Source organism: Geotrypetes seraphini, chromosome 8 (assembly GCF_902459505.1).
Source record: "Geotrypetes seraphini chromosome 8, aGeoSer1.1, whole genome shotgun sequence".
NCBI lineage: Eukaryota > Metazoa > Chordata > Amphibia > Gymnophiona > Dermophiidae > Geotrypetes > Geotrypetes seraphini.
This window is the reverse complement of record NC_047091.1, coordinates 188,912,097-188,924,965: the sequence shown is the minus strand read 5'-3', so window position 1 is coordinate 188,924,965 and position 12,869 is coordinate 188,912,097. Positions and strand designations below refer to the sequence as shown.

The 12,869-nt window shown below is 42.6% G+C and overlaps 1 protein-coding gene across 1 annotated transcript in view; it reads left to right on the top strand.

Annotated features, from left to right (window-relative positions):
• The window catches only part of KSR2 (kinase suppressor of ras 2), a 530,220-nt gene that overhangs the window by 262,526 nt on the left and 254,825 nt on the right, over positions 1 to 12,869 (top strand). The window lies entirely within an intron of this gene.

Sequence of the window (12,869 nt, the reverse complement as noted above, 5' to 3'; positions counted from 1 at the left end):
GCAAATAAGTTACAGTGTTCTTTAAGTTCTGTGTGTAAAAGCTGGACATTCCCATGCCTCACCGCTGCACGACCCCCTTTGATCTCCCCCTTGCAGTTATGCAAGTAAGTTAAAGTTCCCCCTTGCCAGTCAGGTTTTCAGGATATCCACATTGAATTTGCTCATTTCTTTCATGCATATTCAAAGTGGATATCTTGAGAACCTGACTGGCAAGGGGGGATTCCAGGACTGAGTTAAAGAAATACTTGGCTAGCACTTATGTACTTAGCTCTCACAATATACAGAATGATGTTTCGACCAGACGGGGCTTCTTCAGGAGTCTGAAGAGTCTCTAAAATGATACTTCAGTAGTCTCTCATGTGAATGCTGCCAAATGGGCTCCATTACATCATTCAACATCATTTTAGAGACTCTTCAGACTCCTGAAGAAGCCCCGTCTGGCTGAAACATGTACATGTCGAGTCATTGAGTTACTGGATGAATAAAGTTATTTGGACCTTCAGATGAGCGAAAGGATCTTTTTGTGTGGACATCATTCTGATTACTACAATTCCACCCTATATTCTGTATTTCTGAGTTGGTGGTTTTCTTTCATGGTCACATATGGATGTTCTCCTATAACTTACATTTACTTATCCGCTTACAGAAAAAACATCCATGCAAACGGTTACACTCAGTGGCATAGTGAGGGTGAGAGGCTGCTGATGCGATGGTGCCCCTCTCCCGCCCCCCCCCACCTCCACACGCTCCTTCCCCACCTCTTCCTGCCGTACGTGTGCCACTTCCCTTCCCCCATACCTTTGTAACATTCCTGGCATGAGCAGCAACCCCCAAGCTTCTGTTGTGCCTGCGTCGGCTCTTCCTCTGTTGTCACTTCCAAGGTGCAGGTCCTGGAAGTGACATTGGAGGAAGAGTCAGTGCTGGCATTACAGCAGGTTGGGGGTTGCTGCTTGCGCCAGGAACGTTACAAAGGTGCGGGGGAAGGGAAGTGGTGTGCACGTGCGTCAGTTGAGGGGGGGCAGAGAGGAAGATGGGTATCTGTGCCCCTTACCAAGATGCCCCCTGGGACGGACCGCCTCCTCCCTCGCTCCCCCTTACTAGGCCACTGGTTCAAATATAAACATATAAGAATGGAAGAAACTCCACAAATGAAAAGTAATCTCAAGTAACTGCTATCTCAGGAAACTGGTGTCGGGCATGTGGACTTTATTATTAGTCTTTTGCAGAAATGCGTTTAGTGTGGGGAAGGGAAAGCACATGCCTAGATTCAAGCAGTCTTTTCGAATTTGCTGCTTGCAACTCACTAGTCAGTCAGCTTCTTTTCCCTCTACTGCCCTCCCAGTTTCTCCCTTTCCCTCTCCCTCTAACAGCCTCTAGCAGTAGCTTTGTATATGGAAAACTCATCTCCCAAAAAGATGGACGTGAAGGGGGCAATATTCAGCGGGCAGCGCCCAGCATTTTGCTTCCAGAGAAAATATATTTCCTTGTATAGAGAGCAACATATCAGCCTCCTATGCTGAGAAGAAGGCACATCTTTACCCTAATCGGAGGATCTGGCACTTCTCCTTTCCTTAACCTTGATGATGAGTTTTCTCAAAGTCTGCTGCAACCTCAGAACGGAGGAAGGACTCACATTTCAGTAGCAAGCTTATGGACTTGAACAGCTAACCAATGAGATTGCACGTAATGACTTTGCTGTCCCCAGATGAGCCTAACGGTGCCAGACTTTTTAAAGCTGTGATTAAAATTATCACTGAAAGAGCTTTTTAAACACCAGCGTGTGCTCTGTGGTCACTAAACTTGCTGAAGTGGTGAATTGCAGGGAATAATTCTGTATAGTGATGCTGTTGGCCCTGAGCTTTTTTGCATGGAAAACTGCTCCCTTCTGTATAAAGTATAACGGTTCGGTGTAATTAAAAAACAAAATCATTAAAAAAATATCTTGCTTTGTACATTTAGGATAATTTGATTCAACATTCCTCTGATTTTAAACACTATAAAATGTTCCAGGCGGTAAAAGTGCAGGGCAGCAAATGCCCAAGGGAGTTGGTGAGGCAGGTTAATATACTGTGCAGGGTTAGCAAACAGTTTTAAAGTGCTGCATAAGCAAATTCAGCACAATGAGAGGTAAAACAGTGGCAGATAAAAGGATTAGCAAGATGCCACTGGTACTCAAAAAGGAGTCCAAGGTGACTGGTACTTTAGATGAGATTTAAACAAAGGAGATGTGCAGAGGGGAGGAGAAAGGAATCCTAGTGCTGCAGGATGAATAGCGTACAAAGTGAAAGGGATGGTGAGGTGTGGGGAGAGAAATAAGAGGAGGAAAGAGGGAAGCAGGGCTGGATTTCAGGTTGGGGTTTTCCTAAGGAGGGGGTGGGGGTGGTGAAGGAGAAAGAGATCCAAAGCCTCCCATCCCCCAGTCATTCCCTCTCACCCTGTTTCCTTTGAGCAAGTACTGCTTAATTTGAAGATAAAGTTCAATGTTGTTTTACTAAATTTGTATAAGTTTCAAGTTTATTAAAATTTTGATAAAACGCAAATCAGGGCTTCTAATCATTTTACAATTTGTATTAAAAAGGGGGAGACCATAAACAAATAAATACCCACGGGACTATACTTGACCAACATAAAACAATAGGAAAATTGGGAGAACTACAAATTATGAGTAAAAAGTACATAAAAGGTAACTCACAATAGGGAATAAGAATTATTGAACCACTCTGGCTGTAACCAAGTCTGTTTAACAGTCAAATGCTTCTTGGAAAAGGTAACTCTTTAGAATTCCCTTAAATTGATCTAAATTTGTTTCTGCCCGGATATAAAGAGTTAAAGAATTCCATATCGTAGGTGCCGTAATTGCAAATGAGGTAGCCCGACGTGTGCTAATGATTTTCAAAGATGGTGTATGAAGAAGATGCTGGGAAGAGGATCTTAGGACTCTTGTAGGTTCAAGTGGGATAAGGCCAGTTCTTTGGTGTTTTGAGTCTTAAAAGAAAGGATGCGCCCTCACCTGGAGTACTGCGTATAGCACTGGTCGTCGTACATGAAGAAAGACAGGGTACTACTCAAAAGGGTCCAGAGAAGAGTGACTAAGATGGTTAAGGGGTTGGAGGAGCTGCCGTACAGTGACAGATTAGAGAAACTGGGCCTCTTCTCCCTCAAACAGAGAAGATTGAGAGGGGACATGATCGAAACATTCAAGATACTGAAGGGGATAGACTTAGTAGATAAGGACAGGTTGTTCACCCTCTCCAAGGTAGGGAGAACAAGAGGGCACTCTCTAAAGTTAAAAGGGGATAGATTCCGTACAAACATAAGGAAGTTCTTCTTCATCCAGAGAGTGGTGAAAAACTGGAACGCTCTCCTGGAAGCTATCATATGGGAAAACACCCTCCAGGGATTCAAGACAAGTTAGACAAGTTCCTTGTAAGGCTAGTCTCAGTTAGGGCATTGGTCTTTGACCAAAAGAGCCGCCACATGAGCGGACTGCTGGGCTCGATGGACCACTGATCTGACCCAGCAGCGGCATCTCTTATGTTCTTATTATAGCTATTTTATATATGATATGGTGTGAATTGGTAGCCAGTGAGCAGTTTTTAATAGAGGAATGATATGGTCAAATTTTTTCCTGTTTGTGAGAATTTTTATGGCAGTATTTTGTATCAGTTGTAGGCAACGGATATCTTTTTGACAGATACCCTTATACAGTGCATTACAGTAATCTAGCTTGGATATGATAAGGGAATGTATTAAAATGTTGAGCGATTGAGGGTCTAGAATCTTCGTAAGAGATCGAATCATTCTTAGTCTAATGAAATAGTTCTTTTCTACAGAGCTGATTTGTGGGCGCTAAGTCAGTTTATTATCTATTACAACACCCAAGATTTTAGTGGCAGACACAGAAATAATAGGGATATCATTTATTGTGATGGGGGATCTAAGCTGAATGTTATCTTTCCATGGAAAAAGAAGACATTTGGATTTTGAAATACTGAGTGATAACATATTTTCATGGAGCCACTGACTAATGTCATCTGTGCTAGATGCATCGATAGGATAAATGATCTGGATGTCATCTGCGTAAGCAGTAAGACCAATAGATTGGTAAAGTATTAATAAAGGAGCCGGGTAAATATTAAAGAGTAGAGGGGGACAATGTAGATCCTTGTGGGATACCAAAGCTGTTTTGGATGGGAGAAGAAGTGGTATTATTAAAGGAGACGACAGCAGTGCGATTTGTGAAATAAGAGGTAAACCATTGAAGGATTTGTTCAGAGATACCTGCTGCTGCTAACCTTCGAAGCAGGAGTTGGTGATCTACTGTATCGAATGTTATACCATATCATATAGTTTCTTATATCCCGCAATTCTATAATAAATCAATGTAGCTTACAATAAAAGTTACATCTGGCCAACGTAGTTACAATAGTTTTCCAGATATGAAGAATGATTAGAGTGGATTCTATGGTCTAGAGCAGGGGTAGGCAATTCTGGTCCTTGAGAGCCACAGGCAGGTCAGGTTTTCAGGATATCTACAATAAATATGCATGAGATTGATTTGCATCTAAAGGAGGCAGTACATGCAGATCCATCTCATACATATTCATTGTGGATATTCTGAAAACCTGACCTGCCTGTGGCTCTTGAGGACCAGAATTGCCTACCCTTGGTCTAGACTAGGGGTCTCAAAGTCCCTCCTTGAGGGCTGCAACCCAGTCGGGTTTTCAGAATTTCACCAATGAATATGCATGAGATCTGTGTGCATGCACTGCTTTCAATGCATATTCATTGGGGAAATCCTGAAAACCCGACTGGATTGCGGCCCTCAAGGAGGGACTTTGAGGTCTAGACAGATTATGAATTAATAAACCATAACTCCAAATGCAAAAATCAGCACATGGTCTGCGAAGAGCCCTTCTTTCTCTTCTCGCACCAGGAAATCCTTGTGAGAGAAGGGGGATAGACACCAAAGAATCAGACTGCTCAGGAGGGCTCCCAGGTTCCGCACTTCATTTTGCTACTGGAGCTGCTGGTCCAAGAACAGTACTTGAATATTCTACTGCATGGATAATTTTTGCCATTACCTTAACCCAGCCTTTAGTTTGTACAAGTCATACTGTTTAGTCATTTAAATGACAAGTCGTTTATGTTTTGAAAAAATATGGCTAAGCAAGTAATACATTTTGCTTCTTGCCAATGAATGTGTAATTTGTTGCAAATTTCAGCCTAAATAAAAGCAAAGATTCAAATTAAGGGGACGGTTTACTAAAATGTTCTAAATTATGGCCTTAGAAGAGAAGTTATCAATGTGGGCTATTGTTAGTTAGGTTATTTGATCACAATCTGTGTTAGTTTAGCAAGGAGTCATTGTAGAAAATGGAGCCCTGTGGTAAAAATGATCCAACTTAACCGTCACTCACTCTGATGATCTCCCCCTTAGTATGTCTTAATGTGAGAGTCTTCTGTGCACTAAGCCCAGGAATTTTCTTTTTTTTTTCAAGTTCTGCACTTACTTTTCCATTAGCGCCCTGAGGACTTACCACATCCTACTTAGGCAGTGCTAACTGCGCCTGTGTTAACCCTATGTTATCCAATTAGCTTGCTAGCTGGATAACTCTTCTATACCCATTCCCTGCGCATGACACACCCCCTCTCGAAAAATTACCCCTCCAAAATTACACATGATTAGCGCAAGCTGACAGGCTACCACCGAACATTGTCTGGTTTTCTTTTTCCCCCACATTAAGTGCATACAAGCACTTAATGCAGTTTAGTTAAAGGCTTATGAAATTTTTAAAACAAAACTGGTGAAGTTTCGGGGATAAAACTGTGTGTAGCCCTGGTCTTGCACTGCTGCCATCCTGTGGGGCTCCGGCCAGCTCATTGGGTTAGGGACCCACAACCAAGGCTCACAAAAAAAGTTATTGATTTCTCTCTCACACAGTTCTTACAGATCACACTGATCTCAGAGCTTCATAGTCCCACTCGAGCTTGGGCATAGACTAGGGCTGGGTAACTCCAGTAGGCCAGAGGAGACACTGAATCCTGGATCCCAGTCCCCCTCTCAGACTGAGGAATACTCTCCTGTTAGAAGAAACAGCCAAGTCTAAAGGGTAACTGAATAACTGGAACTCTTTATTGAATCTGAACTCAAGTCCAAAGCAAACTATTTACATTCCTTCAAATACATTGGCAGTCAGCAAGTTCACAAGACATGTCATAACAGTCCAACTACAAATGTATTTATCCTCGTTCTTCTTTAAGTACTCTACTGGGAGTAATTATGAATTCTTTCTCTGTCCTTTCCCAGGGACAAAAAGAGGGATCTCCTTCAATGAATAGGACCTTGGCAGGAGAAATTGGATAACCTATCCTTGAATTTCTGTCTCACCGCCTGGAAATTTGATTAACCACCGCCTAGAAATTTGATTAAGCGATATAATTTTTTTAAAAAATAAACTTGAAACTTATTGGATAGCCAGTATTAGCTTCCTCTCCCAGGGACCACGGGAGTTTCCCTCAGTTCACAGGACTTTGGCTTGAGAAAAAGGGATTACCAAAAGCCTTGTATTGTTATTGTCAATTTCTCCACTCTCTATCTACTTCTCAGAAACCATCAAGGAGCCTCCCTTGGTGCTAGGACTCTGATCCAATACTCAAAATCTGCTTACAGTCCCATCTATCTGTGAATTATTTCTAGACACAACCCGTAAAACTATCTTCTCGGTCACTGCTCCTACTCTATGGAATGCCCTTCTATCGGACCTCTGACTAGAAACATCTCTTGAAAAGTTCAAGTCTAGACTAAAACCATTTCTTTTCGAAGATGCCTACACCTTCTGACTCTTTCCATTTCAATAAAAGTCCAAACAGTTTCCATGCAGTCGGTAACACCTAATTGAACCACTTTTTTTTTTTTTTTTCCGCGAACCCTACCCTACCCTCTTGTTTCAATCCCCTTCCCTCCTATCCCTCCCTCTTATGATTTTTTTTCTTCTCGATGTACTTATTCACTTACCATTTCCTGCCTTTTCCTTTTGGTTCCAGTAAGTCAGCTTGTATTGCTCCCCCTTCTAATTTTCTTTTTAAGTTTTATTCTTTTTTAATAACTTTTGAGAATTGCAAACCGTTTAGGTATATATTTGATAAACGGTATATCAAAATTCAGTGACCCCCCCTGAAAAATTCCATACCACTGCTTTTGTTGGCAGAGGCATTTTTCAGGGGGGGGTCACATACAGGGTTACCAGATTTCCTCTTTTAAAAAAAAGGACACTTGGCCCTGCCCTGTTCCACCCCTGCTCCAACCCCACATGGAACCCTTGTCTCCTTCCCTGAGCTCAGGACCATGTCTGGCTGGAGGACCTCTGTGCATGCGTGGATGTCAGCGCAATAATGTCACACGCATGAATGTGACATCATGTTGAAGGCAATGTCCATGCATGTGCAGGGGCCCTCCAGATGCGGCCCTGAGCTCGGAGCCTTCCAAAACCCAGACAAACTACTGGGTTTTGGAAATCCCTCCAGGCACCCATACAGTCTTCTAAAAAGAGGACATGTCTAGGTTTTCTCAGACGTCTGGCAATCCTAGTCACATATGTTTATCACTACTACTAGTGCTACTACAGCATCTTGAGCCTTCCCAATTATTAGTTAGTGGAGATCTCACAGAGACAGAAATTTCTCCCATCGCCGCCCATCCTCAATGAAATCTAACCCGTATTCACCTGTACTCATTAAGATCCATTTCATCCCCACAATTATTGCCCAATCACCACCCACACCCTTAGGATTCAACACTATTATTTACTTGCTTGCAGCACTCTTTCCTCCCAACCCCAACTTGTTTCCTGAGGTTGTTTTTTTTTTTTTTTTTAATGGTATTCACTATTCAACCAGTGAGTATTCCAAGCCTCATTCTGCCTCTCCCCGCACATTCCAAGCCTCATTCTGATGCTCCAGTTGCCTCTCTCAGTGCATTCTAAGTCTCAGGCAGCCTTATGGACTAGGGAATTAACTCATATATTCATATTCCCAAATTTGTATCAACAATTTCGACGTGCCTTAAAAACATATCTTTTTAGGGAATCTTTCGGAAGTTAGATATTGGATGTTTATTCATTTGTATTACTAGTCTTTGTGAACTGCATAGAACTTAATGGTATTTGTGGTATACAATTGAGTTTAAAAAATATATATATATATTTATTTATCAAATTTACATATCAAGTATCTACTTGTACAGAAAGTTGAAGAAAAGTAAACAATTAACGTTCTACTATTCAAATACAAATTATCACAAAGAATAAAAGGACTTGATTTCAGCTCAAGTCCTAAAATTAGATCCAAGATTAACTATAGCGAGTTAAGACATTATAATATAAAACATTATAAAGAAAATAAGGTCCCTCGGCTGAGAGAGGATATCACTTAACATTCAAACTACATTCAAAGTTTCCCTTCATTCATTTGAGCTCCCGCCAGGAAGGCTGTCAGTTAGAAAGGTTCAAAGAAAACATATTTTTTCATACGATATTGTATTATACATTTACATGGGTGATGAAGAAAAAAAGTTCCTCCAAGAGAGAGAACCCCTGGCTTTAACATAAGAAATTCCCGTGCCAGATCTGGAAACATTAATATTTTATAGCCAAGAAATTCTTTCTGCTTGTTCTTGAAGAAGAGCCTAAGCAACCAGTTTTTATCTGGTGCAAGGGCTATTGTAATAAGTAATGTTGCCGCCGATGCGGTTTCTCTATCAGAAAGTTCCAGCATTGCTGAGACATTGAGTGGTTGATTATCTTCCTGCAATTGTGGTTGCTGTTCATTACTTTTTAGTGGCAAATAGGCATGAGTAAATGGTGGCAACATATCCTTTGAAACTCCCAGTCTCCATCATGTAACGTTTCAACATATCCCTAGGAGTCACAGCCGCTATCCTAGGAAAGTTAATCAGTCGCAAGTTGTTATTACGAGAAAAGTTTTCTAGAGAATCCAGTTTTCTGCATAGATTTAAATGATCTTTTACTAACGTTTCACTAAGTTGTTTAGAAACTTTTAGTTCTTGTTGAATATTCACTAGGGAATTCTTTGAATCATCCATTTCAACGCTCAAATTCTTAATGTCAGTTTCTTGGATTTTAAGTTTGCCTTCTAGCTGCACCAGCTGAGTTTTATAGTTTTTGCCAGATCAGCCACGAGGTCCTAAATAGAGTCCAGAGTTACCTCCCTGGGCTTTTCTATAATGTAAGAAACTTTATCAGCTTAAATAATCTCACCAGCTGGAAGCAATTCCTGGCTGTCTCTCCCGGATTCGGTTTGCCCCAGAAGTTGTTGAATCCTCAGTTTTTCCCATGCTCCCCTCCATGTTCTTCCTGGCCTCCGAGGGAAGGTTCAAACCATCTGCCGGTAGCTCTTCCACTCATGGGGAATTAGTAATCTGAGGAGGTGGGGGAGGTGCCCTTGCGTCAGGGCTTAATGTTGTCTCTATGCCCAGGGAAATCGCCTCAGTCTCGCCCCTCCGAGGCGTCTCCAGCGGGGATACAGACGCTTCCGGGATATCTTGCTTACGGCACAGGAGCTCTGGCGCCACGGCGCTGCGGCCTCTCTTCTTCGGCATAATGCAGGTAAGAAAAAACTTCCCCAAAGGGTTTGCAATATTTATTTAAGCGAGCTCACGCAGTGTGTAGCTCAGCTTAATGGACCATCGGCCATCTTGGATCAGGCCTACAAGTGAGTTTTATGATATGTTATTTTCACTACACTCGCACAAGAATCCCATGGCACTTATAGTTTATAATTTATATTCCACTTTTATTACAGTAAAATATACATAATTAAAACAGTACAGATTCAGCACAGCTCAAGCACCACAAACATTAAAGCACATATTTAATTTGGCGAAAAAGATGATGCTTCAAGAGTTTTTTAAATTAACACGTCTTCTTCCATCCCCACAGGAATCCCATAGCAACTTCAATCCCACGGGAAACCCACAATCCCCATTCCCATGCTGCTCTCTAATCTAGGGAAGACCATAGGGGAGACCGGACATCTGGTAACCCTAGCTATGGTGTCTCAGTTGAGCAAGGAGAATAGGCTTCTTGGGTGCCTATTTTAGGGTATAACTGGTGGTGCCAGTTCCTTATCCATCCCTGGTAGCTCCATTTGGCAGATTCCTGCACACCTTTCTCACCCCTCACACACACACAAAAAAATTAATTAAGCAAAACTAAATCCGTTGCAGGTCTGGCGGGTCCAACTGCCTCCCTTCCTCCCTGCTGCTGGCACATACTGGCTTGTAGAACTGATCTCTACACAGACCTGCTCAACAGTGTTTGCGGCCTTCACGCTGCTGGCCTCCTCCTTATGATGCAACTTCCTGTCTTTGCGAAATGAGAAAGTTATGTCATAAGGAGGTGCCTGGCAGAGGGAAGGCCGTGAGTATGTTCAAGCAGGGATTGGATCACTCTTCTACAGCAGGGAGAGAGGAAAGCCGGCTGGAGCCACTGGACCTATGAACGATGGGGTGGGCTGAAGCCGCTGGACCTGCGAGTGAGGGGGACTGGAGCTGATGGATCCATAAGGGGAGGGGGAGGGGGAATGGTTGGATCCAGCCCCTGAAGGGGGTAAGTAGAAACATTGAAATAGTTGGCAGATAAGGGCCACGGCCCATCTAGTCTGCCCACCCTAATGACCCTCCCCTACCTTTGCCCTGTGTCGATCCCATTTGGCCTTAAAATCAGGCACGCTGCTGGCCTCAATCACCTGCAGTGGAAGACTATTCCAGCGATCAACCACCCTTTCAGTGAAAAAGAATTTCCTGGTGTCACCTCGTAGTTTCCTGCCCCTGATTTTCCACGGATGCCGTCTTGTTGCCGTGGGACCCTTGAAAAAGAAGATATCTTCCTCCGCCTCAATGCGGCCCGTGAGATACTTGAACGTCTCGATCATGTCTCCCCTCTCTCTGCGCTCCTCGAGCGAGTATAGCTGTAATTTGTCTAGCCGTTCTTCATACGGGAGATCCTTGAGTCCCGAGACCATCCGGGTGGCCATTCTCTGAACCGACTCCAGTCTCAGCACATCCTTGCAATAATGCAGCCTCCAGAATTGCACACAGTATTCCAGGTGGGGCCTCACCATGGATCTATACAATGACATAATGACTTCCGGCTTACGGCTGACAAAACCCCTGGATATGCAACCTATGATTTGTCTTGCCTTGGATGAAGCTTGCTCCACTTGATTGGCAGCCTTCATGTCCTCACTGATGATCACCCCTAAGTCTCGTTCTGCTACCATTATTGTTAGGATCTCGCCATTAAGAGTATAAGTCTTGCATGGATTTTGGCAGCCCAGGTGCATAACTTTGCATTTTTTGGCATTGAAGCTGAGTTGCCAGGTCCTAGACCAGTGCTCCAGTAGGAGTAGGTCGTGCATTATGTTTTGTTTTTTTTAATTTCTTTATTCATTTTTTCATATTACAACAAGTGTATCAGAAAAATACATATAATCTTATAAACACACACTTGATTTTCCTTCATGAATACTTTAAGTACAATATATCATATTCATATCCAAGTCTCTTATAAAGATGTTGAATAGGATCGGGCCCAAGACCGAGCCCTGTGGCACTCCACTGATCACTTCTGTCATTTCGGAGGGGGTGCCGTTCACCACTACCCTCTGGATCCTACCTCCAAGCCAGTTCCCAACCCATTTCGTCAATGTGTCAACCTAATCCTATGGAATTCATCTTGCTTAGCAACCTGCGATGAGGTACGCTATCGAATGCTTTGCTAAAGTCCAGGTATACGAAGTCCAGGGACTCTCCAACATCTAACTTCCCCGTCACCCAGTCAAAGAAGCTGATCAGGTTGGATTGGCAGGATCTTCCCTTAGTAAATCCATGTTGACGGGGATCCCATAGATTCTCCTCATTCAGGATCTTATCCAATTGGCGTCTGATTAGAGTTTCCATTAGTTTGCTCACTATTGATGTTAGACTCACTGGTCTGTAGTTTGCTGCCTCCATCTTTGAGCCTTGTGGGGAATTGTGATCATGGAGGGGGGGTGTTCCCCATGGGATAAAAAACTTTTACCGCTCCTCTGGAGCAGTGAAAATTTTTGTTCCTGCATCTGCAATAAACAGAGCAAATTTTTACCCGGTCCTCCAGTTGCTGTGGGTTAACGACGCAGGGCATCATGTCAATCTCTAGTTCTAACCTAGGATGGGCATTCTTATGTTCTTCTGAAACATAGCTACTATTCCCAATCCCCCTAGTCTTAACTGAAGAAGTGAATTGTTAATTATTTATTTAGTTAACTTTTTTTTTTTTTTTTTTTTAAATAAAGAAATTCTCCCAAGGCAGTATAAAGCAAGAACAATTTGGATATAGGTAATAGATAATTTCAGCTGAAAAAAAATATTCAAATGATAGTATAAATTATGGCATAATATATTAAAATATTGTCACAATGCATAATAAAATATCTTAATAGATAACATAGGGTGTATGCAGAGGTGGAACACTTTGTGGTCCTTTTACTAAAACTTAGCATGGACTACATTTTAAGAAGCCCAGAGGCATATAATGGGCTTCTTAGCATTTAGTGCATGCTAATGTCTGTTAGCGCATGCTAAGCTTTAGTAAAAGGGCCCCATAGACAGATAACGTGTTAGCCAGGGGTCTCAAAGTCCCTCCTTGAGGGCCGCAATCCAGACGGGTTTTCAGGATTTCCCCAATGAATATGCATGAGATCTATGTGTATGCACTGCTTTCAATTCATATTCACTGGGGAAATCCTGAAAACCCGACTGGATTGCGGCCCTCAAGGAGGGACTTTGAGATCCCTGTGTTAGACAGACT